This window comes from Sminthopsis crassicaudata, chromosome 3, assembly GCF_048593235.1.
Source record: "Sminthopsis crassicaudata isolate SCR6 chromosome 3, ASM4859323v1, whole genome shotgun sequence".
NCBI classification, from domain to species: domain Eukaryota; kingdom Metazoa; phylum Chordata; class Mammalia; order Dasyuromorphia; family Dasyuridae; genus Sminthopsis; species Sminthopsis crassicaudata.
The window spans coordinates 361,409,013-361,435,793 of record NC_133619.1 but is presented as its reverse complement, the minus strand read 5'-3'; the positions used below and the strand labels follow the sequence as shown (position 1 = coordinate 361,435,793).

Sequence of the window (26,781 nt, the reverse complement as noted above, 5' to 3'; positions counted from 1 at the left end):
CCCAGGTAACAAATGATATATACTAAGTGATTTCAGAATAGAAGAGAATACAGCCAGTAACTTGCTTGTTCCTTCCTCAGCTATTATTAGCACAGTGCTCAACACACTTTAGGTATAGACAAAATGGCAGAATGAACTAAATGTTGGATTTAGTTAGGAAACTAGTGTCTTAGCCACTTCTAAAAGAGTTCTCTATTCTTGGCCTCTGCATTTTCTCCTCTCCTTCAGTTTCTCTATCCCTCAAAAGTCTGGCATTTGATGACTCAAATGGAACTCTTCTTTCTTGGTTGCCAGATCTGATGACCTTTCTTAATCCTTATCCTTTTTGACCACACGGCAGCATTTGTTGCTCTTGTTCACTCTCTCCTGGATTATCTGTCCTCTGCTTTTTCATGATATTGTTTTCTCTTAGTTCTTCTCCTATCTGTACTCAATATCCTTTATTTTATTATCTATATCTCAAAGACTGTAGGCATATGCCAAGGCTTTTAAAGGGTTCTGATTCTTCTCTGTCTTTATCAGTTCCCATTGGTTTAATTTAAACTGGACAGTTTCTCCCAGATTTATATATCCAGTGCTAATCTCTCTCCTGAGCTCCAATTATATATCTGTAGGTACCAGTTGGAAACATCCCAAACTAAACTTGTATGAAAAAGAATTCATTATCTTTCCTCAAAACTGTTTGTTTTACAAATCTCCCTATTTTTTGTCAAGAACATCACCAACCTAAATTCAAAAGCAAGGCATTCTCAATTCTTCATTCTCCCTCCTCCTTTAGCCAATTCAGTTGCCAAATATTCTTGACTCTTATTTCTTATTAGCTCTATTCTTTTTTTTTAACTTATAAAACTACTCTCCTTATAAGATCCTATCATCTCTTATCCTAACACTTCTCCTTCTCTTTCTGTTTCTTGTTCTATCTTCCATTTTGCTACCTAAAACACACGTTTACTCATGTCACCCTTTCGTTTGGTAAACTTCAGTGACTTCCCATTTTCTTAGGACCAAATTCACATTTCTTTGTTTGGTATATAAAACTCTTCACAACCTGGCTCCAACCTACCATTCCAATCTTATTAATCATTACTTCTTTTAACACACATTCTTCAGTCCTGGCTTTTTGTTTTACTTTCCATGTGACTACTTGTTTCTTTGGTTTTTCACTTATTGTATCTTGTCACAGATGGACTTTCTTTGTACCTTTTCTTCTTGTGCTTGGTTTCTTTCCAAGTTCAGTTGATATGAAGGTTAGAAGAGATTGCTAGGGGGGTCTCTTCCCAACTGCCATTGCTTCTCAAAAATTTTCTTGGATTTATTTTGCATATACTGCTTTTACTCTGATAGAAAATATGAGTTCATTATTGCCTTTGTAACCCCAGCACCTGACATAATGCCTTTCACACAATTGTGTCAGTACCTGGCACAAAATGCTTTCTACCTAAGTTTCTCATTCCTATTATTGCTCTGTAAGAAATGACCAGCAGGATGAATTCAGAAAGGCTTGGAGAGACTTGCATGAACTGATGCTGAGTGAAATGAGCAGAACCAGAAGATCATTATACACTTCAACAACAATACTGTATGAAGATGTATTCTGATGGAAGTGGAAATCTTCAACATAAAGAAGATCCAACTCACTTCCAGCTGATCAATAATGGACAGAAACAACTACACCCAGAGAAGGAACACTGGGAATTGAATGTAAAATATTAGCACTACTGTCTATCTACCCAGATTACTTATACCTTCGGAATCCAATACTTAACGTGCAACAAGAAAATTGGATTTACACATATTTAGTATATCTAGGTTATACTGTAACACATGTAAAATGTATGAGATTGCCTGTCATCTAGGGGAGGGAGTAGAGGGAGGGAGGGAGGGGAAAATCTGGAAAAATGAATACAAGGGATAATGTTAAAAAAAAAAAAAAAATTACTCATGCATATATACTATTCTTTCAGTCCTTCAGACTCCCAGCCTCTGAGTTACCCTACTCTTCACTATTTCTCATGTCCTATCTCTAATCTGATTCCACAGCCTGTGAATTCCACCATTTCTCAAATAAGCCCTCACTTTTTTCTTCTAAGGCTGCTACCATCCTGATATAAGCTTTCTGATTGGTATACCTGTTTCTCCCTACATAATAATAATAATTTAAAAAATTAATCCTAAAGAAGGATAGATCAAAGCACAAATCATATAAGAGAGTTAATTCCATCCTAAAAATGACACAAAGATACAATATACCAAAGCTTTTAGAATGCAGCCAGAGCAATCCTTAAGGGAAATTTTTTCTCTCAAAACTTTCACTAACTAAAGAGAAAATAAGAAATCAACAGATAATGCATAGAACTAAAACAACTGAAAACCTACAAATTATAAATTACTCTAAAGGACTTATGAAGGAAGATACTATCCACCACCTGGGAAAGAAGAGAGTAAATAGAAGCATGGGGAGGAGAGGAGAGGGAGAGGGAGAGAAGAGAAAGAGAAAGAGAAAGAGAAAGAGAAAGAGAAAGAGAAAGAGAAAGAGAAAGAGAAAGAGAAAGAGAAAGAGAAAGAGAAAGAGAAAGAGAAAGAGAGACAGAGAGACAGAGAGACAGAGAGAGACAGAGACAGAGAAGAGAGAGTGGATGGATGAGAGGAGAGAGAAGGAGAGAGGGAGAGAGGAAGGGAGAGAGGGAGAGAGGAAGGGAGGGAGGGAGGGAGGAAGGGAAAGAGGGAGAAAGGAAGGGAGGAAGGGAGGGAGGGAGGAAGGGAGGGAGGGAGGGAGAGAGGGAATTGAGGGAAAAGAGGTGAGGGAGGGAAGAACGGAGGGAGGGAGGGAGGGAGAGAGGAAAGGAGAGAGGGAGATATGGTGGTCATATCTACTGTAAGGTACAGAGGGGGGACAGTTCAACCAAATGCAACAAAAAAAAAATAGTAATTAATTTTTTAAAAATTCTTGAGTAAATACCAAAATAGGAATTCTGAAAAATCAAAAAGATTAGCAAAATGAAAGGGAAAAAAAAACCCTATGTACACAAAAAAATCATCTCTCTTTCCTTGCTCCCTTTCTTCCCTCCTTGAGAAAGCAAGAAATTTGATATCAATTTCATGTGTGAACTCATGCAAAACATATTCCTTCATTAGACATGTTGCAAAAGAAAATATGCACACAAACAAGAAAAATAAAGAAACTAATATTTGCATACTTTCAATCTCTGGAAGTGAGTAGCATTTTTCTTCATGGATAGAAGGACATAATTTAACATTCTTTAAGGGACCAATTTGAGTCAATTGACAGTAGTTTTTTTAATCATTAAGGCAAATAAAATGAAATAGGATGAAAATGTTTATTCCAAGATAAAATATGTGATTTTTGCATTAATTGACAACCCTGGTGCTTCTAATGTTAAGCTAATAATACAGCTTAAACTGTGAGGTAATTTAATTCCTTTATTTAGAGGTAAAACAAATTACCAGTATTTCAAAATGAAAAAGAATTCACAATAAATGGAGGAAATTATTATTTTAAATAAATATGTGCCAAAGAAACACAATGCAAAGGAGTGAACCAATATTATTGACAAAAATAAAAAATTCCCAAATCAGTCTGGAACCCTCAGGGGTTCTAGCCAAAATAGAAACATCTGCAATTTATATTCACTCAGAGCTATAAGAATCTGAATAAAAACAAAAAGAGGCTTGGCCTCTACCTTTGGCCAATCAATGACAGCCAGAGTGATTAGGCTTTAAGTCACCATCCTTAAAAGAAATCTAATCCATCACACCTGTCAGATTGGCTAGAATGACAGGGAAAGATAATCCGGAATGTTGGAGGGGATGTGGGAAAACTGGACACTGATACAATGTTGGTGTTATTCTGAATATATCCAGCCATTCTGGAGAGCAATTTGGAATTATGCTCAAAAAGTTATCAAACTGTGCCATACCCTTTGATCCAGCAGTGTTACTTCTGGGATTATATCCCAAAGAGATCTTAAAGAAGGGAAAGGGACTTATATGTGCAAGAATGTTTGTGGCAGCCCTCTTTGTAGTGGCCAGAAACTGGAAACTAAGTGGATGCCCATCAATTGAAGAATGACTGAATAAATTGTGATATATGAATGTTATGGAATATTATTGTTCTGTAAGAAATGACCAACAGGATGATTTCAGAAAGACCTGAAAGACTTACATGAACTGATGCTGAGTGAAATGAGCAGAACCAGGAGATCATTATATACTTCAACAATATTATATGATGATTAGTTCTGATGTATGTGGCTATCTTCAACAATGAGATGAACCAAATCAGTTCCAATAGAGCAGTAATGAACTGAACGAGCTACACCCAACAACAGAACTCTGGGAGATGACTATGAACCACTACATAGAATTCCCAGTCCCTCTATTTTTGTCCGCCTGCATTTTGATTTCCTTCACAGGCTAATTGTACATTATTTCAAAGTCCAATTCTTTTTATACAGCAAAATAATTGTATAGACATGTATACATATATTGTATTTAACATATACTTTAACATATTCGACATGTATTAGTCTACCTGCCATCTGGGGGAGGGGGTGGGGGAAAGGAAGGGAAAAATTGGAACAAAAGGTTTTGCAATTGTCAATGCTGAAAAATTACCCATGCATATATCTTGTAAATAAAAAGCTATAATTTAAAAAAAAAAATCTAATCCATAAACCCCAAGATGTCTTGTGAGGCTTCAGAGATCAAATTTATTTTTCCTCAAGAAGAACACCTATAGGATTATAAGGTGGAGAATAGAGATCTCAAGGAAAATATGAAAAAAGTGGGAAGGAAAAAGTTTATTGTGCCACACATCAAATTATATTACAAAGCAGCAATCATGAAAATGATTTTATACTGGTTAAGAGATGGGAAGATCTATCAGTAAAACGCATTAAGTGCACAAAATATGCAAATGAAACCATTTAGTACTGGCTAAGAAATAGAGAAGCTGATCAGTGGGATAAGCTAGGTACACAGGACAAAATAGTAAATAACAATAGTAATCTAGTGTTTGACAAACCCAAAGATCCACTTTTGGGATAAGAATTCACTATTTGACAAAAACTGCTGGGAAAATTGAAAACTAGTGCAGAAACTAGGCATTGACCCATACTTAATACCGTATACCAAGATAAGGTCAAAATGGATTCATGAGCTAGACATAAAGAATGAGATTATAAATAAATTAGAAGAACATAGGATAGTTTACCTCTCAGATCTGTATTGGAGGAAGGAATTTGTGACCAAAGAACTAGAGATCATTATTGATCACAAAATAGAAAATTTTGATAATATTAAGTTAAAAAATTTTTTGTACAAACAAAACTAATGCAGACAAGATTAGAAGGGAAGCAATAAACTGGGAAAACATTTTTACATTCAAAGGTTCTGATAAAAGACTCATTTCCAAAATATATAAAGAATTGACTCAAATTTACAAGAAATCAAGCCATTCTCCAATTGATAAATGGTCAAAGAATAGGAACAACTTTCAGATGAAGAAATTGAAACTATTTCTAGTCATATGAAAAGGTGCTCCAAATCATTATTGATCAGAGAAAAGCAAATTAAGACAACTCTGAGGTACCACAACACACCTTACTAGAATGAGAGGGAAAAATAATGCAGAATGTTAGAGGGGATGTGGAAAAACTGGGACACTGATGCATTGTTGGTGGAATTGTGAACGAATCTAACCATTCTGGAGAGCAATTTGGAACTATGCCCAAAAAGTTATCAAATTGTGTATACCCTTTGATCCAGCAATGTTACTCCTGGACTTATATCCCAAAGAGATAGATCTTAAAGAAAGGGAAGGGACACCCACATGTGCAAAAATGTTTGTGGCAGCTCTTTTTTTTTTTCTTTTTCTGAGGCTGGGGTTAAGTGACTTGCCCAGGGTCACACAGCTAGGAAGTGTTAAGTGTCTGAGACCAAATTTGAACTCAGGTCCTCCTGAATTCAGGGCTGGTGCTCTATCCACTGCGCCACCTAGCTGCCCCCTGTGGCAGCTCTTTTTGTAGTGGCTAGAAACTAGACATTGAATGGATGCCCATCAATTGGAGAATGGCTGAATAAATTATGGTATATAAATGCTATGAAATATTATTATTCTGTAAAAAATGACCATCGGGATGATTTCAGAGAGGGCTGGAAAGACTTATGAATTGATGTTAAGTGAAATAAGCAGAACCAGGAGATCATAATACATGGCAACAAGAAGATTATATTATGATCAACTCTGATGGATGAGGCTCTCTTCAACAATGAGATGATTCAAACCAGTTCCAATAGTTAAGTAAAGAAGAGAATCAGCTACACCCAGAGAGAACTATGGGAAATGAATGTGGACCACAACATAGCATTTCTACTCTTTCTGTTATTGTTTGCTTGCATTTTTGTTTTCCTTCTCAGGTTTTTTTCTTTCTTTCTAGATCTGATTTTTCTTGTGCAGCAAGATATGTATGTATACATATATTGGATTTAACATATACTTTAACATATTTAACATGTATTGGACTACCTACCATCTAGGGGAGGGGAGGGGGAAGGAGGGGAAAAGTTGGAAGAGAAGGTTTTACAAGGGTCAATGTTGAAAAATTACCCATGCATATGTTTTGTAAATAAAAAGCTATAGTAATAAAGTTAAAAAAAAAACAAAACATTCAAATGAACATAGTAGCCCAGTACTTAGTAAGCCTAAAGACAGTGTATACCAGGCTAATAAGACTTTGAGAAAACCTGTTAGAAAAACTGGAAAGCAGACTGGCAGAGACTAAACATAAACCAACATCTCTTACCGTATACCAACATCAACTACAAATGGATACAGAGAAATAAAGGATAGCATCACAAAAAAATCAGAGAGACAAGAATTTAGTTTCCAGATCCATTAATAGGGGAAGAGTTCATGAAGAGAGGACCATAGCAGTAAGCTAATCTCATTAAGATCTCATTCCCAAGATATTTATGAAACTGATTGAAACTGTTAACAATAAAGGCCATTCTCCAGCTAATAAGTTTTCAAAGAATGTGAACAATTTTGAGAAGGAAGAAACTTAAGCTATGTGTAGGACAAAGACCACCAGCTCAAATAAATTAAAGTGATTTCTAAAAGTAAAAGCAGAATGGAATCTTATTATGATCTCAGGAGAAAGGGTGTCTCCTACTCACAAACAGTTAAGCAAGGAGGGGCCCAGCTCAGTTAGCAGACAAGAATTATATAGGAACCCGAGGTAACACTCTCAATAGGCTAGATCTTTGCCCTAATTAATCAGGACAAATGACCTCCCGTTCTTAGTCATAAATGATGAAAAACTTCTAAACCAACCACATCTTTAGGATTACTAAATTACCTTACATGAGTTTCAAAGCCAAGATGGCTCCAACTTAGTGTCACAAAACAAAGATCCTACTCCTTATAAACCTCATGGTCTCTGGAAAAAGAAACCTGGCCCTGGAGAACAGCAGACCTTTACTCAATTTTTAGAACAATGTCTCCCATCTTGTGAGATAGCTTTCACACAGTCCACTTCATTCAGCTATCAATATCCATGGAAAAAAATTTTCCAAGTCACTAAATGTAATGCCAGAGAAACCGAGGCAAGATAGAGATTAGAAAGTTTTTAATATTTTATTTGAGGAAGAGATTGTCTGAGGCCAAAACAGGATCTATGTTGACCTCAGCAGATTGAATGGGACTTGAATCTCAAAGCATTCAGCAAACAGTGAAGAATTCCAGAAATTTTTATAGGACTCCAGTGACTAGGAGAGACAAAAGCATGGGGGTGGGCTGGGGAGAGGTTAGAGCACTGGTGAGCAGGAATTTTCAGTAATGAACCATAAATTCAGTTCTGACAGGTTGGGGGTAAGGACCATAAATTCTTGATAACTTAAGAGACCTAGGAGCCAGATATCTGAAATATAAGATATGCTTACCTATTTCTAAATAACCTACCTACAATTTATGGCTCTATGGAATGCTAATGGTCAAAGCTAATTATCTCTGTCTTAATTTATATCAGTTCTAATGGTCAGGAATGGGGGTTGCAACCAGGGGGACTGAGGTGGAACAATTTAGGGAAACTGAAGTAGAACAATTCAAGGAAATTGAAGCAGAACAGTTCAGGGAAACTGTGGCAAGACATAATAACCAGTCAACTAGTATTTATTAAGAGTCTCTTAATACTTAATAAATATTGGCAATATAAAGGGAGGAAAACAGTTCCTGCTCTCAAGAAGTTCACAGTCTAATAGGGGAGATAACATACAAAAATAATGCACAAACAAGATATTTATATATATATATATATATTTTATATAAGTTGAATGAAATCTCAGAACCAAGGGGTAAGATTAAGGAGAACTTGGAAAAACTTCTTACAGAAGGTAACACTTCAGCTAAAACTCGAAATCAGGAAAAACAGGAGGCAGAAATGAAGACAGACACAGATAGCATTCCAGGCATGGGGGAGAACCAGCTAAAAAGCATTCAATCAAGAAATGGAGTACTTTTTGCAAGAGACAGCAAAGAAGCCAATGCTACTGGAAAAATAGTTCAGGGAAGGGAATGAGGGAGAAGGCTAGAAAGGTAGGAAGGGACAAGGTTATTATAAAGAGCTTTAAAAATTAAATTACTTGAGTCCTGGAAGTAATAAGTCACTGGAGTTGACAATGTGAGTGGGGAGATGAGAGCACAAAAAGTAGTGACATGCTTTAGGAAGGTCACTTTGACAGGTGACTGAAAGATGGACTGGAGTGGGTAAAAACTTGCAGCAAGGAAACCAATCAGAAAGCTATTGCTATAATTCATGGAAGAAGTGATAATGACCTATGATAGTGTAGTGGCAATGTCAGAGGAGGAAAAGGGATAGATAGATAGATAGATAGATAGATAGATAGATAGATAGATAGATAGATAGATATATGAAGGATATCCCCCAAGATAGATACAACCAAACTGAATGAATATGGAGGATTCTAGGGAGTTGCAATTAAAACTACTCTAGAGGTTTCACCAAGAACACATGATGTTGGTAAAGCTGTGAATTGGTCCTGCCATTCAGGAAAGTAATTTGGAATTTCACCCCCCCCTAAATCATTAAACTATGTTTACAATCTAATCCAGCAATACCAATACTAGACCTATTCTCCCACTCCCCCCCAAAGATCAAAGGCAAGGCAAGACAACAAGCATTTATTAACTACTTATAACATGCCAGATACTTTGCTAAACACCAGGATTACAAAATGCAACCAAAAAAAGAAAAGACAATCCCTGCCCTGATGTAGCTCACATTCTAATGGGGGAAGATAACATATGAAAGATAACATATTGAAAGCTAAGGAGAATGAGGAGAGAAGGCACCTGTATGGGGGTATAGTGGAGAAAGGAGTCCCAGAAAGAAGTCCTAACAGGAGTTGGCCCACTGATGAAGATATTTCTCTTCTCAATGTAATAAACCCATTCTTGCCACAAATCTCAAGCCTGCATTCATTCAGGTTAGCAAATTCTTTCACAAAGCCTACAGACCAGCCAGGGGATCCTATTGCTGTCAGGGGATTTCTCAACCATCATTTCTCACAACTCAACAAGAATAACATTTGAATTGTTTTATCTTTCATATATTCTAAAAACGCACAGCAGTCATTTCATGTGGGAGAGGGTAATACAGGTGACAGTTTAGCAGCCAAAGATCAAACAAGGAATTCACGTTGAAGTCTAAAGCATCTCCCAAGATAGAGGCCTTTTGAAGACACACAACTGGAATGGGTTTGTTAGTCAAGAAGAAGGAATTGCAATACCTCCATTTCCTTTGCAAATGCCTTAGTTCGGTTCTATTATTCAAACAATGTGTTTGCTATGCAATGAGATTTTGACTAGGTAACTTTTTTAAATTTAATACAACAAATATTTACAATGTAATTTTAAAAAATACTGAATTAAAAGCTAGCTGTGCCCCTTGAGCCATCATGAGATCCTCAAGTCATTTATCTGAACAAGATGGCCTCTCAGGTCCCCCTTATTCTAAATCTAGGATCATGTAAAGCTCAAAAAGGTTTCTAAATGGAAGCATCAATACTTGTTAATTCCCAATTCACCTGTTATGAAACGTTAGTACATTCAAAATGCTTTGTAAACTTTAAAATTCTGCATAGATATAAGCTATTATAACTACGTAAGACCTTGTTGCCACCAGCTCACTACAATAAAAACAGAATTAAAGTTTAAAAAAAGTTAAAAGAGCTCAGTTCAAATCCTGACTCTGCCCTTTATAAGCTATAACTATAGGCAAGTCCCTTAGCCGCTCTGTCTTAGCTGTTCATCTATAAAATTAAGAGATACCCTAAATAACCTCTGGGGCCTTTGCAGCTTAAGTCTGGGCTCCTCAAGTTGCTATTTAATGCCTAGTGAAGGAATAGAAAAAGAAATCATGGATGAGAAAGTCCACAAAAGCAAAGTGAGTTAAGAAGGGGAAAACTCGAAGGTATTCCAAGGGAATCAAGGGAGGCTTGGTGGGAAAGGAAGATCCGGAATTGGGCTTTAAAAGATGACCAAAATTTAAAAATTAAAAAAAAAAAAAAAAAAAAAAAAAAAAAAAAAAAAACCCTCACACATCACACTCGATCTGAAAAAAAAAATTCTTAAATTTGCTTACCTCCTGACTAAAATTTAAGATCGCTAACCTTCTCTTTCCTCTCCTTCAGAAACATTATAAAAGTGCTATTTTTAAATGTCCAAAAATGATTCCAGAGGTCTCATGATGCTATAACCCACCTCCTGGCAGGGAGGTAATAGAGGCAGTAAAGATAGCTGGACATAGACAATTCAGGAGTGTGTGAGTGTGTGTGTGTGTGTGTGTGTGTGTGTGTGTGTGTGTGTGTGTGTGTTTTCAACTGGGGCAAAAGGATTAGGGAAGGAGGAGTAACAAAAAAATTTAGTTAAATTTCAAGAATTTAATTAAAAATAAAAGTAATAAAATGATCTTCATGTACACAAAAAATGTCAGTTTTGTTTAAATAGGAAGTCCTAATATACAACCATTTTTCTATTTCAAAAATGTGGGAAAGGGGCAGCTAGGTGGTGCAGCACCAGTCCTGAAGTCAGGAGGACCTGAGTTCAAATCTGGTCTCAGACATTTAACACTTTCTAGCTGTGTGACCCTGGGCAAGTCACTTAAAACCAATTGCCTCAGGAAAAAAAAATTGAGGAAGAATGAATGGAATTGTTTTCCACAGAATTGTTTAATTTTGTTTTGTTTGGGGGTAAGGGTAAAAGGGTAAGAGTGGAGTTTAAAAAAAAAAACACCAAATACTGTTGATTCAATTACCCAAGACAATTCCAAAGGACTCACTGTAAAAAATGCTATCCATTTCCAAAGAAAGAATTAATGGAGTCTGCATACAAGTCAAAGTGATGAAGTCACCAAATGATGAGGTGTAAGAATTGAGGGTAAGAGATGCCCTCTGGTCAGTACCACATGTTCCTTACTAATGAGTAAACTGGAAGTCTGTGTGGCAAAAGGGAATTGATTTTCAATAAGAAGACAGCTTTCTTAGTAAGCAAAGAATCCTGGCAGGATAGTTTTACAGAGATGGGTTTGCAGTAAGAAAATATCTTCATCAGTGGGCTTTCCTGATTAGGAATTGGCAAAGATTCCAGATTCAAAATCACCTTTTATTTAGCTTTCTGAGGCTTTGGGGGGATTTTCCCAGCACCCACCTCAGCTGGGAGCAGTTCAAGGGACTAATATTTAATTCAATAGAGGGTGGTGATTATGTCCTTGAATAAGATCTCCAATTGAATGAGACCACTTAATTTGGTAAGGGTGTTGTCGAGGAAAGGTGTTTGAGGCTCAGGAACACCCTTTCCCCACAAAAGGGGGATGCAGTTTCAGGGCCCCTTCAAAGATTAATGGGGACACAATTTACATTACAAAAGCTCTCAGTTTTACATCAAAAGCATATTTTTTTTTAAACTTTTATGTTCTTGAGTTGTTTAGGTCTGTTTTCTTTTACAACATGGCTACTATGGAACTATATTTTGCATGTATTACACATGTATAATCTATTGCTTAACTTCTCAAGGAAAGGGGAGGGAAGGGAGAGAGAAACAGATTTTGGAACTCAAAATTTTAAAAAATATTAAAAATTGTTTTTACATGTAATTGAGAACAAATTTCAGGAATAAAAATACAAGTGACTTTGAAATCTGTTTCTGGCCTAAATTTAAGAGTTGGTTCCTTATTATATCAGATTAAAAAGCCAAACAAAAGGAATAAAGGACAAGCATGAGAGATATTCTAAAAGGTTTCCAGAACACATAATTCCCTAGACATAGGTAAATAGAAACAGAGGGGGAATAATGTCATATGATAGCATGACAGCTGACACGACCATCCAACAATTCCCCAGGGAGCTAGTGGTTACACCCATTGAAGAAGGAAAAAGAAACTCTCAAATATTGTGGGCGCACAAGCATTTAGAGAAATAAGAGTAGAATGAAATCCTATTCATCTGGGGAGAGGGGTACCTTAATCTCTGCAGATGAACAAAGAAATTAAGTGCTTAAATTTTCATTTCATAAACTTAAAATAAGCACAAATGTGAGTCTAGATGAGGGGTTATAAATCGTTTTTTGTCATGAACCTTTTTGGCAACCTGAAGCCTAAGGTTCTCCTTCTCAAAATGTTTTTAAATGCAAAAAACCCAAAACAAAACAATAAAAGATTATAAAGGAAAACAATTGTATAATTGGTTTTCTATATTTCTATGTAAAAATAAGTTGTCAAAATATTTTAAAAACAAATTCAGGGACCTTAGATTAAGAAACTGAGGACCTGAATGATAAAAAGCTCCGAACAGATCTAGTATAAAAGCTTTGTTTTTCAATTACTTCAGTTGTGTCTAACTCTTTGTGACCCCAATTGGAGTTTTCATGGCAGAGATATTAGAATGATTTGCCATTTCCTTCAAATGAGTAAACTAAGACAAACAGGATTAAACATCTTGCTCAAAGTCACACAGGTAGTGTCTGAAGCAAGATTTGAATTCAGGAAGATGACTCTTGTTGACTTTAGGCCTTGCACTCTATACCATCTAGCTGTTTCGCTTAAGCGTGTGTGCCTGTGCGTGTGTGTGTGCATAAAGAATCTTATTTTTATATATGTATTAATAAGAATCTAGGAACAAAAGGTTAAAGACATCCTTGGCCAGGGTTTTGCTTAGGTGTGGCCCAATGTCAAAATGCAAGCTCCTACTTGCTAGAAGCTCACTCAACACCCTCCAAGTGTACTGTTGTCCTTTATTCCTGGCACAGGCAACCTCAGAGTGAAGCTATAAAGGGTTCTCTGAGCCTGTAAAGAGTCTGAGATGTATCTGAACCCCACAATCACAGCTGTCCTTACTAAAGATAAATCATTTTTATAGAAAGTCAAAGGAGGAACTAGAAGTAAAATAATGGGAAAAGCAAAAATTAGAGGTTCATTTGTTTTTCAATCAGCTTACTATTATATTTAACTTCTAAATCTTTCTAAGGCAATATGAACCAAAATGGGAGAGAAATGAAGGTTCTTAGATGAATTAAAAACTGAACAAAAATCTAAAACACAGAGTACGTGTATTTCTACCTGACTCATCATTCAAAAGTTAGAGGCAAATATTCTTTTAGTCCTCACCAATGGTACTAAAAACAAAACAAAACACAACACAACACCTTACTATGCTGCTAGAGATCAATTACAACATGAAAACTGTTAGTGAAATTACATTTTAGCTTACATTTTTAGTGACCTCTGACAAAATTCCAGAGGGTGACCTAGATTACAGCCTTAATTGTATATTAGGTTTCACAATGTAAGGAAACAAAGTTTAAAACTCAGATTCCTAAATAGACTTTTCTAGAAATAGCACATTAATGAAGAATTCACAGATAACATTTAAATAATGACTCACATTAATCCAATAAGGGTGTTTTCTGCACCAGAGGAATGACATCTCAAACTCTTTCATTTCTTTTTCCCATTGTAACACTTAGCCTCTTAAGTGATAATATCCAAATATCTAAATAATAATAAGTAGATTTTTAAATTAATGCAAAAGACAGGATCACAGAAAAAAGGACAATTTTGATTATATAAAAATTTTAAGGTTTTGCAAAAGCAGAAGCAATGAAGCGAAAATTAAGTGGCAAACAGGTAACTAGGAAGAAATTCTTGCAACAAATTTTACTGATAAAAGTATTATTTCTAAAAAATGCATGAGCTCAATTCAAATTTACAAAAATAGAGTCAGTGTCAAACTGATGCTTTTCAAAGGAAGAACAAAGAGCTACTAAGCACCATATTTGGAACATGGAATGTTCTAAATTCCTAATAATTAGAGAAACAGTGACAGGGCAGGCCAGAACAATCTTATTTACTGACCAAGTTACTAGAGTACTTGGAAAGAAATGGGAAAAGCATTTGTTCTACTCTGAAACCATGAATTTAAATCCTGGCTACTGGACTTCGGTTTCTACATAACTGTAAAATGAGGGAATAAGACATGAAATCAGAGGCTTCTTCTGTTTTCTCACATACCTTCAACAGTTAATTTAAATCCTCCAGTTAACAACAGTTGTAGCATCCTCCCCCACAACTATAATTTGAAGGGGAAGAAGGTACCTTCTTTAAGGTTCTAAGGCAGGTGTGAGCCCACACTTAAAATTACAACTTGAGAGCCTCTCAATAGTGACTTTACCTTAAAGGACAGTGGAGTTAATTAACTTGAATAGAAAGTTATTACCAAACTGATAAAGTACTAGTGAGCAAACATGCCTCCCATAAACTTCAGATCTACCTTTCACAAATACCCCAAAGTGCAAGTGGGAAGAATAGGCATAAACATTTACAATTATAGTGAGACACATACAGGGAACACACAGAATCAAGACAACTCAATTCCTCTTCTGAAATTCCTGTTAGCTACCTTACCCTGGGTCTGTTCCTCTCTACAGGTCAGACTAGTTCTCCCTTGAATAGTTTGTTCAATCCTAGTGCCAGAGGTAACATTCCTGGAATCTGCTTCATGCTGAGTCTTTTTCCATAGAGAAATATGTACCTGCTTCCAAAGTCTCAACTGTGCCTCGAACTCTCTTCTGGCTTGACAAGCTTATTTTTTAAAGTCTTGGGGGGCATAGCCAGTTCTCACCCAGCTAATAGCCAGCTGCCATTTAAAATCAGAAAACTGGGACAGATTGGTCTTAGTACTTTATTAGCATATTAATACCTCCTCTATTTGTTCTCTTTACCCAGTGGACTGCCAACTCAATGATATGATTCGACAAGGAAATGAAAAGAGTTAGTTAATATGATGGATGAAGAAATATATAGCATACACAAACAGAGTGACTACCCCAGTTTCACTGCATTATTTCTAGTAAGAGTATCTGCAAAGGGTTTGCCTAGATCTGAGTTTTATACCACTCAGAGATATACCCTAAGAGATTAACATGCTAGAGGGCAACAGAAGGGTAAGGGGTTGGGCTACTTACTATCATACTACCAAGATCTGTTAGAAGAAATAAAGCGGTCAGCCTAGAGAAAGCTGGGGTGGGGAGAGGAGCACATTTACAACAGCTGTCTTTAAATATCTGAAATGATTATCATGTAGAAGAGGAACTGAACCTGTTCTGTTTGGTCACAGAAGGCCAAACTAGGAACAGTGAGACCAAATTGTGGGAAGACAAATTTTAATACAAGTTTAGGACTTAAAAACTGTCGGTTGTTAACACATACATGCACAAACACAGACACAAAGGCAACAAAAATTAGTTTATACTATGCTGTATAAGTATTACTATTGTATAAGCTGTTCCAAAAATAATATTGAGAGAAAAAAAAGGAAAAAGTCAGAATGACCTGGAATTGGAAGTACTACCTTAGGAGTTTCCTATCATTAGTGATCTTGTTTCAAAAGTAAATTGACCTCTTGTCAAAATGTTGTCAGTAAGGCTCACACTTTGGATAAGGAACAGACCTGATGACCTCTGAAGTTCTTTTCAATTCAGAGATTCTATTATCATGTTACTTTTCACCTCTAGATGACTAATGACAAAAAGATAAAATATTTAAATACAGTTTTCAACATAACTAGATATAATACATAAAGGGAGGAAAGGTATATTTATTACTTGAAAATTTTTATAAATCAACAATCTACAATCGATGGCACTAAATTTTAAAATAACTAAAATTATAACTATAAATTATAACTTATAAAATTATATAATTCAAACATTATTATCAAGTTAGTAAATTCTGCCTCTTCCAATGACCTTGTAGCTTCCCGTCCCCACCCCACTCCACCAATAAGCATTTAATAAGTGCATTCTATGTGTCAGACATTGCACTAGATGCAGGAGCCCAAAGGCAAGAACAACAGAGTAAGAGAATATAAACTCAGTAAGAAGTGAGATTTTTTTTCTCTCTATTCTTAATCCAGTGCCTTTCAAATAGCAGGAGCTTATAAAAATTTTGAATTGAATTTGGAATCTTAGCAAATGACCAGAAGTCATTTAAAAGAGGGAGATACAAAATAATCCAAATTCTAAAAAAACCTAATTTTACACATCTCTCTCCAAGTGGTCTGTCCTCAAACTCTTATTAATCAATTACTGGAAGATTCCAAACACACAGCAAGCCCCAAGAAATAGATTTATTTAAGGGTTTTTAATCTGTAGTCAAAAAATAACTTTAGACCATTAGTCTTACTCTGAGGCAGCTAGGAGGCTTAGTGGTTAGAGGGGTAAGCCTGGAGTAAAGAAGATGTGGGTTCAAATGCATTCTCAGACGCTAGCTATATAATTCTTATCAAGTCATTTTCCTTAAATCACTGGAGAAGGAAATAGCAAACCACTCTACTATCTTTCCCGGGAAAACTCCATAGACAGTACTGCTGTGCTATAATTCTTGGGATCGCAAAGAATTAGATACAACTGAATGACTTAACAAAAGTAACAAATTCTTACTTTATGATGGTCACTCTTTTATTCTTTTCTCCTCTCAGGAACAGAATCATTTTATTTCAATTCAACCTTTATTAAGTATTAACTGGGTGCAAGGCACAAATTCAAGGAATGAGAAGGGGGAAGAGGAAGAGAAGGAAAAGGAGGGAAAAGAACAAACTTCTCAATGAACCTACTTCTACTACTATAGAAATATTATTAAATATAATTTGATCTAGAAGCACATGACAATCATACAATTACAGTCAAGGAACATTACATGTGTTTCTAGAACAGTTTCAAAATTCCATTCCAAATCTTGACAAAAGTCAGAAAACAGAAAGGTCCTATAATGGGAAAAAGAAAGGATGCTAGATTTTGAGCCAGAGATCCAGGGTTCAAATCCTGACTGGGACACTGTATAAATGTGTAAATCACTGACCGTCTTTGGCCCCTAGTTTCTCAATAAATGACCTCACAGGTCTCTAACACATCTGAATCAATGATTCCATGTTCAACAGATTTATTTCAGTACTTCAATTCAAACAATCCAAAAGTTTTGTCCAGTATTTGACAGTTACTATAAATATACTTACTCCCAGCCTGAGGGATTCATAGTGCAATAGGAAGAGCCTACTGAATTTGGAGTCAGAAGACCACAGTTTTTGAAACCTGACTGCCAATGACTAACTACTTGTGTGATCTTGGGCAAATTATTTAATGTCCCTGCGCTTTAGTAATGAATGGGTTACACTAGGTGGCTTCCAAAGTTCCTTCCAAATCTAAATCTATTTTATAAACACAAATTGCCTGACCTTCAAACCCAAACCATCCTACTTAAAATATAGACCATAAAGGGCAATATGACACCTGCTTTTTTTAATAAAACTGACCTCTACAATATGGAGTCCTCCCAAATCTGCAAAAAGGAGACAGCATTAATAATGCTAAAACTAAAAGAAGGGAAATTCTCTACTCTAGCCCTACCATTACCTTCTCCTCAAAAGAAAATTGGTAATAAAGTAAAGCCATCTTTTTCCTGTTTAATCACTTTAATAGGTAAACAATTATCTAAAGCTGGATATACCATCACTTTGAAAGCCCCAAAATCCAATCAGCCTATGTGCATACTTCAAATGCTTTGTTCAAGTCTTTCCCTTCAGAACAGAAAAAAGTGATTTTTTTTCCAGTTATAAATACAAAGCCATATAAAACAAATATCAGGTAAATGGAAAAAACATAGCAATATTACCATGATACAGTGTACTGGTGTTTTATTAATGAATACTCAGGTGATACCACAACTACCTAAAAATGTTCTTATGAGTTCAAACACCAAGGAACTCAACTATGTTTTGACTGCTGATGAACAAATATTGGAATGAGAAGTCAAATAAAAGGAGATTTGGCTAACTAACCAGCAGAATCAGCATTTGTTTTTTTGAACTCTGGTAGACAGTGAAATAGTGTGTCCCAAGAGAACTGACTGAAATCTGATCATTTAGACCTCAGCTTTTTAAACTCTGGGTTAGAAACCCATATGGGGTCTCATAACTGATTATGGAGGTTGCAAAATTTTATTATTGGCAAATATTTGATTTGTATACGAATTTTATAAACCTATATATCTAGGGTGGTATAAAATTTTTTTGTACTTCGAGAAGCCCCAATTTAGAAGACATACTATTCAGTCTTACTGAACTAGAAGGAATACTATATGGAAATATTTGAAAACATCTGTAGGAACTGAATAAATGACCATTTATTTTCTGTTATCTCCATGCAACCAAATTCTCAATAATAAGAATAACTTTATATTGGAGTGTTGGGACTTTTAGAGAGGCCGTGTGGTTTGGTGATAAAGGGATGAAGAAAAATGTGGGTTTAAATCCTACCTGACACAAGTTATATTACACTGGAAAAATTATTTTTTAGTCCCCATCAGTTAGACACATGGCATGGAAAAGCCAGTATAATAAATTCTAAGAAATGTTATGCTACACTGTTTAAGGTCTCTCATTTATGATTGTTTCATAAACATTTCTAACATCCCCAATATGGATTATATACATTATTATCTTCTCATTCAAAAACTAATTTCTCATATAGGTTACAGCGTCACTTAAACACTAGGGAATACAAAGAAATATAACACACATCTGTAACTTCAATAAATTTACTATTCTTTACACATCACATACTGAAAAACTTAAACAGCAATACAAGAGAGTAAGTACTAAATGCATTTATTAAGGATACTAAGTAGTAGGAAAATTCAGAACAATAAGCTGAAGTAGTAAGAGAAGACTTGGGAAGAATTGATGGTTTGAACTGGGCCTTAAAGCAATCAAAAGAATAAAATAAAAAAGAGGTATGTGTTCTCTGGATAAGGGAAACAGTAGACGCACCAATGGTACAGGAGACTTTATGGTGCATTTATATATTATGCGTAATAATATATATTTATATATGTATGTATATTATGTGTGTGTGTGTGTCGTGTGTGTGTGTGTGTGTGTTGTATGAAACTTTACCTATTACACCTTGAGATAACTTTGAGATAGGATGGGAGAACAAAATTAAATATAGCTGTACTATGATATGAGGACTTCATCATCATTTATTAACTTTAAGATATGTCTATTTTACTAATGCAAGATAAAGCTTAACAGAAAAGGAGCAGTTTTAATACAGGCAAACATCTTTAAAAGACTAGGTTATTGTTTATAGACTGAATTCAACTGTTCTTCATTAGAAGGACACCAAACAATCCAAACTCTGTCCACAATAGGACCTTGTTACCCACGTCTGAGACAGTTTTCATGACTGCTAAACACATTCATAACAGACGAAAACTGTATAAAGAAGCTCAATCAAGAGCTCGTCTAGTACAATAAATGTTGAAAAACTGCTACAATCTAGAAACTTAGTGTATCTTTTCAACATATGCAATATGAAATCAAGGTGAATGCCCAAATACCTGACAAAATTTAAGACCTTCATTAATTCCTGATGTTTAAAATAACTATAGATTTTAATATTTAATTAGTTATGAAAAATCAATTTAAATATTTGTTAAGCACTATTTATACATGCAAGGTCAATGATACAAGCAAAAGAGTTAGTGAAGCATCACAAATAAATCAAGACCTGCTAACTTTAAAAGAGATACCTCAAAATACAACATGTAATAAGGTAACATAGCAGGCTAAACTCAAACTATCTGTAGAGTAGTCCTGCAGACTTTCCCCTTCTCAAATCTAAATCAAGATGACATTTCACATAATAAATAGAAAGCCAGTCAACTTGAGTTTAAAATAAAAAACAAATAACCTGAGAAGGTCAATGACAGAAAAGCTCCACATAAAACCAAAATATTTACAATAGCAATTTTTATGGTCGGAAAGAACTGGAAACAAAGTGAATGCCCACAAATTTGGCAACAGGCAAATTGTAATCCATGAATATAATGGAATATTACTAAATTGTAAGAAACAATTAATACAATGGATACAAGCATGGAAAAAATTTGGAAGAGCAGATATAAAATGAATATAAATCTAAATGAGCAAAGCCAAGAAAACAATATGTATAACTGATACAATGTAAATGGTAATATCAACAATTACAAAACTATTTAAATTAAATATCAAAATAAAAAGTTAGGGAAGTTGGTGGGGGCACAGATATGAAACTCCAGGGAGCATCAGATTTTTTTAACTGATCAATATTGTGGAATTTGTTTTCTTTTTTTTAAAAAATTACTTGTTATTAGAGATGACTTTCAAGGGAACAGAAGGAATACAGAAGAATCCAATTATAAATTAAAATATATAATTTTATAAAAAGAAATTATACAAGATGAGATCTGGATTGGCAGTAATTCACATGAAGTAAAGTCATTTTTAGCTTATTAAAAACTTACTGTGGACCTACTCTGTGCCACATTTTGAGGGAAATAATATAGAAACAATGAAAAAATCAGAAAACCTCTTTTTAATCTAAACTCTGCCACTTCTTGGCCATGTGATCTTAATTCTTTTAACTACTTGGGCCCTCAGTTTCCTCATCTATGAAATGGAGATAACACATCTCCTTGTATACAAAAGGATCATATTAGTAAATAGATATCAAAGTAGTTTGAAAACTATAAAGGTCTACACAAATATAAGGTATGATATGCAATTCATAACGTTCATATTAATACTTTAATAGGTCTTAACTCATCTTATCTAGCTAATAGCCATTCACCTTTCAATAAAGCAATTTTTATAAGGCACTTTCACCTTCAGTCCTGTAAGTCAGGTAGCATAATATTATAAAAATTTTGCATACAAGAAAACAGGCTCTAGGAAGCTAAGTGACACTCATTATTCCAGTAAATATTTGAACCAAATTATCCTAGCTCATGAGAGTAGAGATCTTTCCACTATCAATAAAGATTTTTTTTTAATTGGAATAATACAGAGCATTCATCCCAAATCACAGGAAATTAATGAACTTATATTCTAAAGTTATTTTTAACTCTGGTACCACTTTTTAAAAAAAGGATATTTTTAAAAAGTTTTCCAGAGAAATGTTATCAAAAAGGATCACAGATCATCTAATCCCTTCATTTATCAATAAGGAAAGTGAAGCTCAAGGAACTAGAAAAAGGTCACATACAATAAATGTCAGACCAGAATTTAGGCATAGGTTTTTGTACTCCCAAACTAATGCATTTTCTACTGTACCATGATGTTTTCTGCTGAAGTAAGAATCTAGCCACAAAGTAGGATAATGATGGAAAACTTAACATATTTGAAGACCTATTACTTGGAAGCAAGAATAAATGTTTTATGTTATTATGAGTTCAGAGAAAAACTAAAATCAGTGAGCAACATTTTCAGAAAAGCATTATTTGGTTCAACAATGAGGGCCATTCAATAATGGGAATGCTTCAGGAAGTAGGAAACCCTCCTTATTCACTAGATCATTCAAACAGAGGTAGGATGTCATCTCTTAAGGATGTAAATGAAACATGGAATTGCCTGTAGATGGGTCTAAATTCCTTTCAAGCCCTTGGGATACTAAGACTGGTTCATTTTCACAAGTTACCTATAGCTAGACAGATAGATGGACACATATATAAAAATCAGTTTATATATTTAATGCAGAACTTAAAATTTGAGGAAATAATCAGATCCTGTTTCCATTTTATGTAAAATATTTCAGTTATTTATTTTTCCATATATTATTTCTTCTGTTAGCTTCTGTGAGGCAAGATTCATTCCAATTTAACTTTACAATCCATTTCACAATTATCACAAGAGTTTTAATAAATAACTTTTATTTATTAAATAAATATTTAATATTTAAAATTGTCTTACATGGCTAACCATTTTGTCACTTCTGATATTAATGACATTTCTTCTCTGCAGTTACAAACTATGAATTTAAACAACAGTTGTTCACTACAAACTCTCTGAGAACTCATTAGGGCCATACAACTAAAAAGGTGTTATTACTGAGGATCAATGTTTTCTTATTTTACCATACTGAATCTTGGTGACTGCCATGTTTAAGATCATCCAATTAGTCTTAACTAAAAACCTAAATTTAAAACAAATTATCAAAATCTGAGCCTTGTCAATAACATCTTAGAATTCTTTGGAAAAATCATTAATTTTTTACCTTCTATGAAATACCATATAGAAAAGACATTAAATTTGCACCAAAAATGATTTACTCTAGGTTTTAATAATGGCTTCTTATTTACTGAACTATTAATTATTAAAGCAGTAAATATAAAGTTCTATAGCTTCAGATTTTTACATAAAACTAATCCAAAAACTTTGATTCTGCCTCTTTATTTATATGAATAAACTTGAGTTTAGAGGTTAGTTCCTCTAATATGATGCTAGGAGACCTGGATTCTCCTGAATTCTCTAAAATAAATTTACTGTGTAAATTTAGCCACCTAACAGTATTTGCCACTTCAATTCTAACAAGCTGATAAAGTATTTGCCACCTCCCCACTTCAAAAAAAGGGTATAACTGAGTTTATTATTAGTGAAGAAATATTAAGTTTTTACTAAAAGTTCCTAAACAATTTACTTCCACATACATAAACACCCATGATTTTTTGTATAAGAATCTATTCCACTTACATTAATCAACAACAAAAAATAAACTGCAGGAGCTGAGGTTTGAGAAACAGCTGCTAAAGAGGCACAATCACAGGGATTATATATAACAGCCTACCAAATTTAGATCCTCTTTTGGAAACATTAGACATGATCAATTATTCTGTAATGTATTCAACAAACTTTTATCAACTGCTTTTTTTAGCTGTCACTGGAATATATTGATATGCCCCATTTTAATAATGAAGAAATTATGATACAGAACAATTAAGCATCTTGTGTAGGGTCTCTCTGTCAAACTCGGAAGGAACCTGAATTTGAAATGGCCTGTGACATAATAGGACACTCAAAATATTTCTTGGCGATTTCCAAAGAATAGCCTTTGCACCTCACATTGCCAAAATACACAGAAAATAAAACAAAATAAAAATTAATTTTTGAAATGTTTAAAGGAATCAAAAACCTAATAGAGTCATTGTCATTTCAGTTCATGTAAATGGCCCATTGGCCCAGTTATTACAGAGATCATATTTTAATAACCCCTCAAAGTTTTATTTTAAGGATAAAAAAGATATGATATACATACACATATGTATGTCATTGAAAAAAATTCATTCGTGTCCCAGCAGCTTAGAAAAGAGAGCACAATTCAATGAGTTCCATTGTACCAAGCAAGACTATCATGTATGGTCACAGTATGATCTCAGACCTGTTCTGCAAATATCAAGGAATAACAAAGACAAGTTGAGAAGGCAACAGCTTAACTCAGCTCTTCTCCAGTTTTCGGGGTTTTATTAAGATCTTATGGGGGAAAGAGGATAATAAAGGGCTCGAAAGACGAAAGGGGCCCATCCCATCTCGCCTGGCCGGGACTGTTCCCCAGCCACCGCTTTGTCTAGTACGGTTTCACAGCAACCCAGCCTCCCCGACACTTCCCTCCGGGTCTTTCTTCACATCACTTCCACCGAGTTGTATTCTCCCCTCCCCCTACCCCCCTCATTCCCATCTTGCGCTCATTTCAAACTGAGGATGATCCGGACTCTCCTCTCTCCACCCAGAGAAGGCTCTTCGGGGTGGGAGGGTCTGGTGGTGTTCTCTACGTGCTAGGAGGAGGGGGGGGGGACACAAAGCCATCCCACAGATCCCACAAAATCCGCGGGATGATTCCCCACTGCCCAGCCCCCCCCTCCCCCCGCCCTTCAGCATCTCTCGGTACAGCAGCTCGGCAATCTATCGATTAATGAAACAATGCAACCTGTCCCCACCACCACCACCCCCAACCCCCGCCCCTCTATCAGACACACACTCACTCGCTCCTCTTCCATCTTCCACCACCAGGGCTGGGTTCCTCCCCTCCACCCCCAAGTGCATCAGATAGCTGAGGAGGGAGCGCTTAGCAAACACGCGCACACATACCCCGGGGGTCCGCTGCGGGTCGCAGGGAGGGGGGAGGGAGAGGCTACTTTCAATCTCATCAGCCCCAATACGGCTCTTACTGCATTATTCGGCGGTGGCGACCCGGCTACCGCTGCTTAAGCTGGTTTCTTCTCTCCTCCTCCACCCCAATGAGGCTAAGGAGCTTGGTACAGGGTAAAAAATAAAAGGTTCAGAACGCATGCGCGGCGATGCCTAGGAGCGGCGCGCCACTTGCCCCCTCCCCCTCTCCTTTTTTCCCTTTCCCTTACCAAAGGCCGGGTCGGACCATAGAGAGGAGCTTTTAAATGAGGACCGCTCCTGAAGTGCCGTGCTGCGCATGCGCCAGCCTGGCGCCTAAATCAGTTATATTGGTGGGTGTGGCTCCGGCCCCTTTTGCCTTCTCATCCGACACAAATACTGACCCTCTTGAGGACCCGTAGGGAAGACAGAGTTCCTTGAAGAAATTGAATGGTGATGCAAGGCGAGTAAATAATGACAAAAGCAAAGCCAACGCTAGATTCGGAGGGAAGGCAAGGGTGAGAGGACGGTGATCACAATGTCTTCGAAAGAAGAGAGGGTACAGTCGGGGAAGAAAAAGGAAGGGGGTGGAAGGAAGGTTCAAGGAAAACGAGTCCGACCGCTTACTTCCTTCCGGGCGTGGCACAGACTGGCGGAAGGTGCCCTTCACTTCCGGTTTTCAGAAGTTCCTTTTGTTTCCGGGTTATAGGCATTTGGCCGGGAGAGTCCTTAAAATGGGTTATGGGCTTTCCCAGGTGAAGGGGCATTCTCCCCGGAGACCACTCCACTTTCTGTACGTGATCCAGCCACAGAAGGATTAAAAACCCCGATTCCTCCCTCCCTGCCCGCTTGCATGGACAGTCTGAAAATCCCTAACGATTTGTCGGGTGACCTCAATGCTGTCCTCCCTTTTTTCAAACTCCTTTCAGGAGCTCCGCGCGCCAGCCTGGGCAGAAATCACACTTGATGGGACTGAGTCAGTGGTGACAGGCTCCCGCCAGGTCTGCGTCAGTCATGACAGCAGGCGGCACGTCTTTTCATGCGAGCCTCACCGCAGTCCTGTGAAGCAAGTACCTCAGTTTTCATGGCTGTAGCCTGAGGTCTGGGCCAATATGAGGCAACCAAGTCAGCGATTTTCCATGATTTACCTATGTTCCAGGCATCTTTATAGGTGGGGATAGAAGCACGCAAGAGAAACAGCCGCTGTCCGGAAAGATCTGGAAAGAGCCTACACTAGTGTCTGGAGCTGGGTGTGAGGCTTGAAAAGTTGCTTGCAGACTAGTTGTGAGAGATTTTAAATGCCGAGCAGAAGTTTTCCTTTAATCCTAGAGATAATAAAATGACTTTGAGGTTTATTGGTAGGGAAGTAACACTTAAAAGAAAGAAAAAAGAAAAAGAAGCACTTAAAAGAAAATCCCTTTGACAACTCTGGATGAAGATTAGTGGCTGGTCCTTTGTGCTCTAAAATAAAGTGATGTCAGGGAGCTGGTGCCATGACGGGCAAGAGAATTGGCTTAGAATGAAGTAGGTAAAGACACTTGCCTCACTTTCCCCTCCAGAACCATTGAGGTCCAGGGCCAGAAGGGCCCTGGACGCAGTGAGAAATCGTGGCTTTTTTAAGCTGCAGTCTTTACCAGGTCTCATTTTGACTAAATCAACCACTCATTCAATGATTAAATGGGGAAAGGAGACAGATGATGAAAGTCTGAAAACTGACAGTAGCCATATTATCAGAGGTGTGGAGGTAGTAGAAATAAGGTTTGGCAACTAACTGGATATTTGGGGTAAGTAAAAATAAGGCATTAATGATCACTCCAAGATTTAAAAAATAAACATCATGAAAGATGCATTCCATGGAAATACCAAAACAAAGGTTGATTGGGGGAAAGATCATAATATATGTTGTTTGAAATAGGACATACTGTTCAAAATATCTTAATAAGCAGTTGTTGAAGTAAGATTGGAGTTCAAGAGCCTAGTCATCTACATAGAAATGATCATTAAATTCTTGAGAGATGATGAGGTCACAAAATGAGAGAGTAGAGAAAGGGCCCATTGTAAAGCTTTGGATACACCTACAATTAACAGGCTGGGTATGAATAACAGTTCAGCCTAGAAGAATGAGGACTAGTCAGGCAAGACCAAGAAAGAACCAAAAGATAGCAGATTCATGAATACCTAGAAGGAAAAAGGTCATCAACATCAAATACTGCA

The 26,781-nt window shown here is 36.3% G+C and overlaps 1 protein-coding gene across 12 annotated transcripts in view; it reads right to left on the bottom strand.

Moving 5' to 3' along the window:
- Positions 1–24,755, bottom strand: part of CLASP1 (cytoplasmic linker associated protein 1) — a 315,917-nt gene extending 291,162 nt beyond the window's left edge. For 5 of the 12 annotated variants that reach the window (XM_074301769.1, XM_074301770.1, XM_074301779.1 and 2 more), the window contains exon 1: positions 24,550–24,753. The gene's annotated coding sequence lies outside the window, so the exon portion shown is untranslated. Of the gene's footprint in view, positions 1–24,549 lie in introns of all 12 variants that reach the window. The other 7 variants (XM_074301774.1, XM_074301775.1, XM_074301772.1 and 4 more) reach the window with 3 other exon arrangements.
- Positions 24,756–26,781: the final 2,026 nt, after the last annotated feature.